Raw genomic sequence first — 6,942 nt, 5'->3', positions numbered from 1 at the left:
TTCATGATGATAGAAACCAGCCTATAGGTAATCGGTAAAACTGATGTCTGAAATGTAGATTTTTACCCTATTGAGCCATTATTACAGAAAATAAGCACAAACTACTGTGCATTAGTGCAGTGATGTTAATAGCTTGTTGAAATATGTCAATTTTAGAAACAGTTTTTCCAGTTCCATACCTACCTGTCATAACATAATTTAGAGCACATGAAAGTATAAAGAAACCAATTACATCACCTTGTGTTTACCCTACCAAGAATGTCACATTTACCATAATCATTTTCATTTTCTTTGCATGGAGATTTGCATCCAGATATTATCAGTGTGGATACTGCCATTCCAATCCACCATCCAAATGTTTAGTCATATTATTGCTACAGTTGCGTTTATTTGTTCGTGGTCATTTTTATGGATGTAGTCATTCAACATCTTAGGAGTTTAAAACACAATGTCTTTCAAGGTTCACGTGCAGAAAGTATCAAATCTTCCCGGGAAAGGCAAGAGGCAGGTTCAGATAAAATTCCGAGGTATGTATTAAACTCTTGAAATACTTAAACAGATGGCAGAGTGCTTTAACGCAGTGATAAATAGGAATTTGTAGTAACAATAAAAAGCATTTGCAGGCAATAATATATGGATTTCCATCATCTATGTGTAAAAAATTACCTTACAGAATATTTCTGAGCTATCACAAAACTCTGCTGAACAGCCTTCAGTGCAATAATCACATATATAGATATATCTTCTTCAGAAAGTGTTTTTCATATATATATATTGCTGTTTAGTCACTGGTTATAATAGCTAGTGAATATTTCATTTATTTTGGGGAGGTTGCAGATTAATTTAATTCACTTTATGGGGAGAAAATGTTTTACAAAATGATTGTGAAATTATGGTATCTTCATCTTCATGGCAGGTAGTTTTGTACTTTATTTTGCAGGCGGAATCATCATATCATATATACACAATTATACTTGCATTAAAGTTTAAAATAATACATGCGTAGTATCAGTTACACTTATATTGTTCCACATACTAGAGGATGGATAGATAATTACTTCAATGACATAGTAGGAGGTAATTACTATGAATAAATCCTACCTATGAGGCTATCAGAGTGATTTACAGATCTCTTGAAACATTACAGTTGTGTCGTTAACAATGCAGCTTTCCACGCTGACGACATTTTTGAAAAGTAAAGCCTGATGGTAGTTTAGGGTATGTGCCAATTTAAAGCATGATACATGAGAGGGATTGTATTTATACACCCAACTATTCTCAGAAGTACAAATTCAACATGGAGCAGCCCCACAGCTTCGGAGGGCTCTAGTCTATCCAGCTGTTCTCTGGAGCTATGAATCCACCTGCTGGCCAGTCAAGTATAGAACACTATTGCAAGATGACCAGAAATGGTGGAACTTACTTTAGAAAAGGAAGTCATATTTTCACATCACAACTCTCTCAGGTAAATTAAATTATCCAAAGGGAGAGAGGTGCCATAAAGGAGAAAACGTAATCAATTAAAGATAAATAAAACTAGACATCTCTATTTTTTCTATTCTATTTTGATCATGGTGATGGCCACTACAGATATAACATTCAGAATGGCAGTAATTTATGCTTTTCATTCTCCAGGTTTATCTGCAAAATCAGAACCTCTGTATTGTGGAAGAGAAGCCAATTTTAATGAGGTGAGCCATTCCTATTGTGTTTTTCTGAGGGTTTCCCTGTCCCCTTTGGTTATATTTGTGTGTCCTCCCCTTAACTTGTTATGCTATGTCACAGAAAAACATGAAGTTATCTGCTCCCAACCTTTCTGGAGAGCAGGGGCAATTGCAGGATGTCTGATAATAATGTATGACAAATTAACAAGAATCAGATTGGGTCGTATCTCCTCGTTCATGCTATCCAATAGAAACCTGCCTACCCAAACCAAACAGATGTCCTCTCATAAGCTTAATTAATTGTGGATTTATTACAGCATGCTATATCCAGCAAGCATGTCAGGAACAGAAGGGCTTGCTAAATAAATTAAGAGAGTTGGGACATTTTCTTAATAGGAAGCCGTGCTGCTGCTGTCTGGAAACAAGAAATAGTGAACTCAAGTTATGGTCTCCAAAGACGGCAAGCAGTACCAACGTGTCACTTTAGGTTTGTGTTGTAGTCTCTGGGAAATAGAGCTTAATATGCAGTAGTCTTCTGAGAGCCACCCAGGGGAAGAGACGCATGTCATCTAAGTGACTATTGAAAAGTTACTGTATATATGTATTTTGTCATTAGCTTCTCTGTAGTTGCACACATGGAAATCATGTAACCAATTTAATTCCCCTGTGTTGAAACCTCAGTGTCATTCTTGCAAAATGCAGCTGGTAAAGACGACTCATTTTACCCCACCCTCCACATTCACATACGTATTTTGACAATGATGTTTTGCCTTTTTCTGTTACTTTTAAATACATAAAACTTACCTTCCTTTTTTGGAAAGTAGTCGCAGGATGAATCTGATTATTACTGTGCGTGAAATACATAAGTATCCACAGTCTGACGTCATAGCTTTTTCTGCCACTGCAATGCAGCAGAATTCAGAATAGAGATTCAGACTATTACGTCACCCTGGACTAAACAAGTATTTGACCTACACTAAAATCCCAAATTACGAGCTTGTACCCTATTGCATTTTTTTAATACATTGTGGAAAGCAGATTCTGACAATAAATAAACCACGACTAAGTACAAATTTGTAATTTCTGATTCATAGGTATGTCAACGTTTTGGATATGGCCCATATTAAATGATAGTTTGGATATTTTACAATGTGTTACTTAAAAAAAAATCAGAAGATCAGGAATCACAAACTTATGCATTTGAAAATCAAACTGAATTGTGGATTTACGATGTGAAAGATTGCTAATGTGTTGTCCCTTAAATTCATTGCCAAATCATTAATTTTCACTTTGCACACAGTGTGTTAACTTCATACTCAGCATGAACTTGAATAGTGGTATTGCAAAGGCCACAACAAATACAAATTATATGTGTTTATTTCTGTATATTATATACATATGCCCTTCAGATATTTGAATGGCAATACTGCAGCTCAATCCAGAAAGATGACTACATGACGATGGATCTTTTAGAGTACAACAAACTGACTACGAGGTAAGACATACTGCACTGAGATAAGATAACTTAGATACTGTGGGACAGATTATCATGGAAAAAGGACATTGTGAATGTATAAAATACTGAAGCAGAGATACTTGTGTACACTAACTAAATAAAACAGCAGCCAAATGGTTTTCACTGCAAAAACCTGCTGATTTCAGACGTGGCTTTGAGTGCACTAGCTTTTTGAAGTATGTTTAGGATTGTATTCATCCCTATTCAGTAATAAGAGAGCTTCTACTCACAGCTGCACCAATTATTATGCAATCAACTCAGTCAAATTCACCTGCTGGGGAATTTCTCTACCACTTCAAAACTGTGTCCTGGAAAGGTTGGGAAGCTCATAAACAGGCGTTTTTCCCTCACTTGAATGAATATGGGCATATTTGCAAATTCTGAAGTCTGTGAGCTGCTTTGGAAAATATATTGGATTTTGTGTGATAACTGAAATTCCTTCATTGCAAAATAAAAAATTAATAGATAACATACTGCTTTGCACAGTCTTTGTAATTGAGGATTTAATCACATAGGTTCAGTTTCAACACTGCTAGAGGGAGCTGTTTAATACGTTATGGGCAGACATCAGTAGCTAACAGAGGAGGGGAAATAAAAAGTTAAGATCTCTGGCATCATGGTCAGTTTCTAGAGCAAGTTAACAGTTTCCTCAATATAACTGGCTAGTACTTACCTTAGTCGATACCCAATGAGATTGCAAGCAATTTAATTATATTTTAAATAAACACTCAATAATACTAATGAACTACATGACAAAATATGTGATTCATATTTTCACACCGAACAGATGGGAGTTGCGCCGATTGTTGGTGCATTGGTTCTCAAATTGCTCTTTCATTCCTGTCTTTGCGTTTCTGAGGTTCATGGGAACAGTCAACATCATCGTGCAACAAGCCATTTCCAATGGAAGGATCTGTGTGGAAGAGATGCTGGTAGACAAGAACAACTTGGCTGTCGGGGTATGTATACATATGGTATGTATTTAAATGTTCTGCCCTGTATTGTGTGTGTTAAGACAATGTGAATGTAAACACAGCGTGATTTCAACTAATTAAATAGATGGCATTTTTCAGTGCAACCTAAAGTGAATTTGCATCCAATGCTGACAAACAAATGTCTGTACATTTATGTATAAGCTCTTGAATCCAAAATAACCCTGGACTACTTCATGTATCATATTTAGATATTCCCAGTTTAGTTGAGATCAAGGTCCATCTACATGTCACTACTGAACATCTTTAAACTGGACAATATTTAGTCTAAAAACAGTTGGTTATTCAGCTTTGACGCAGAAAATTGTAGTTGCTTGTCTGTGTCTAGAGAGTAAATTCCACTGGGAAGGAGGAATACAGCACAGAGAGCAGATGCTTTGGATGACAAGACAAACAGAATATAATTATCTGAACACATTGAGACTAAAAGAAAAAAACAATCAGGAAACACAGACCTTAATTAATATCTAATGATATATATTTAGAAGCCATTCACAGCTTTATACTATGCTATTTTTATCCAACATCTGTACAACACTGAATTAAGTGCACTATGCTAATTTGTCTTTGGCTGTAGCATCGTCCAAGTTGAGAGATCTCAATAAGATTAGTACAGCCAGCCAAAAAAACAGCACAGTTCGCAATTACCATCTTTAGATGATTGTAAGCTGCTTCTGATTTGGCCTAAATAAAGCAATGTTTCTCACTCATAACTGTAGGTTATGTCTTTCTGCTGATATTTTAAAAAGTTTGTTGTTGCATTAATTTCCGACAGATAACTGTGAGTCTTGAAATAACTTATGTAGCTGAGAAGCCAATGAAAGTCCAATGGAAAGATGAAGACTTTGAAGTCACTGATCGTGCAAAGACCACAAATGTACAGCACAAAAGGTACAACAATCCTGCCATTGTCACTACTCCTGCTCTTCTTTGCACAAACATTATGTGCTATCATTTCAAGTCTGACTCATGAAACGAGTCTCCTTCTATGGTGGAGTTTGAATATTTAAACAATATAACTACATTGTGTTTTCAAGATGAGCTTCAAATCTCAATTTATTTTCATGTCCTTGGAGAAACAGGAAAATGATTGAACTTCATTGGGAATGTTTTAAAGTGCTCTCTACCATTAAATATGCTTTCCATAAATCCCTCTGTTCTTACAGAGGTCAGGTGATAGACAGACTGAAGGGCATGTTCAGTAGTATCCCAGGTTCTGGCATACTGTCAGAAAATGATGGTGAGTAGTTTACTTACAAAATATAATTCACTATAATAAAGTGCAATGGTGCCCAACCCTGTTCCTGGAGAGCCACGATCCTACGGGTTTAATGGGTTATTATTCATAGAATACCTTTTGCATATGGTAATATTGACAAATTATAGAAAATAACTGAATGAGTTATGTTGTAAACAGTCTGGATAAGATGGCTCTCTTGGGCTGGGGTTGGCCAGCTCAGCATTCTGTGCACAAAACATATATACTCCTCCTTGATTATATTTTGTTAATAACCAGTTAACAAGAACATTTTATTTCCAAGTAAATTTATTTTTTATTTTTTTATAGTTTAAATTTGTGTGAAATATATTTTAGTAGGTGCTATTTTCCCCTTGGTCATTCTCAGTACTTTACTTAATTGGACATCCCATCATCCTGTAACCACAGGCTAAAATTAAGTCACAAAACACAGCAGCCAAAAATCTCATTAGGACCAAGAGGTAATGCAGTAACACATTACTCTATATCCAATTTGACAGCCCATCCGGTTTCAAATGAAATTGGCCTCCTTGCTCTGAATGTCTGCCAGTTCCCATTAGAAAGACCCCTACCCTCAAACCTAAACTGACAAAACAGTATTTTCTTTTGCTTCCTTTCCAAACTTTCTTATTATCATTGGGATACTGTATACTTTCTATGCCGAATGGTAACCTGATTGAATTTAAATTACTCTGAGATAGTGCTCACCATGAGAAGGCAATAAGAAATACAAATTGACAGACTGAATTTATATAGTGATCACCTGGAAAATGTCATTTTCTCCTTAATATACTTATTGTGCATCCCTCTGCTTTTATTTTAGAGAACATTGGGATGGATGAGCCTCAAGCGGAATCAGAAATATTTAATATATACAGACGACTAAAGGAACTACAGAGAAAGTATGCTCTCTATCAGTAAAAAAAAAAGAATATATATACATATATAAACAGTGATATAAAGGAGCAGCATTAATCTAGTAATTTATTTTCTGTTTACTCCAAGATTCACCCTGCCTAAGAACTGCCTTTTCTTTGGTCTATGATCTTCTAGATCAATAATTTGAAAGCTCCCCTACCCTGCATATGGTTCTCTTTCCTTCTTTGTCTTTGTCTGAAGAAAATTTTACCAAAACATAAAACATAATAGTACATTAAAACGAATACCTGAAAACCCCATACATGCTAGTGTAGAGGAAAAAGGGGGTGGTTAAACAAAATTAAACTGGGTAAATATACAGTGCCTTGCAAAAGTATTCAACCTTCTCACAGTTTTCTTAAAGCTTTAAGGCTTGCAGTCATAATACTTTGAAGCAGGAATTAATTTAGTTATATTCATATATAGTTATATACACAATATACACACATTCAAAGCCAAAACAAAAATAAATAAGTAAACATATTTGCAGAAGTGTTCAAACCCTTTAGTGTGGCAAACCATTGAAAAGCACAGATCAGGAGAAGGGTACAAACGATACCGAAGTCTCTGAATATCCCTGTGAGCACAGTCTAA

Source organism: Amia ocellicauda, chromosome 18, assembly GCF_036373705.1.
Source record: "Amia ocellicauda isolate fAmiCal2 chromosome 18, fAmiCal2.hap1, whole genome shotgun sequence".
Lineage (NCBI taxonomy): Eukaryota > Metazoa > Chordata > Actinopteri > Amiiformes > Amiidae > Amia > Amia ocellicauda.
The sequence above is the reverse complement of the archived record's forward strand: the minus strand, read 5'-3'. Positions refer to the sequence as shown.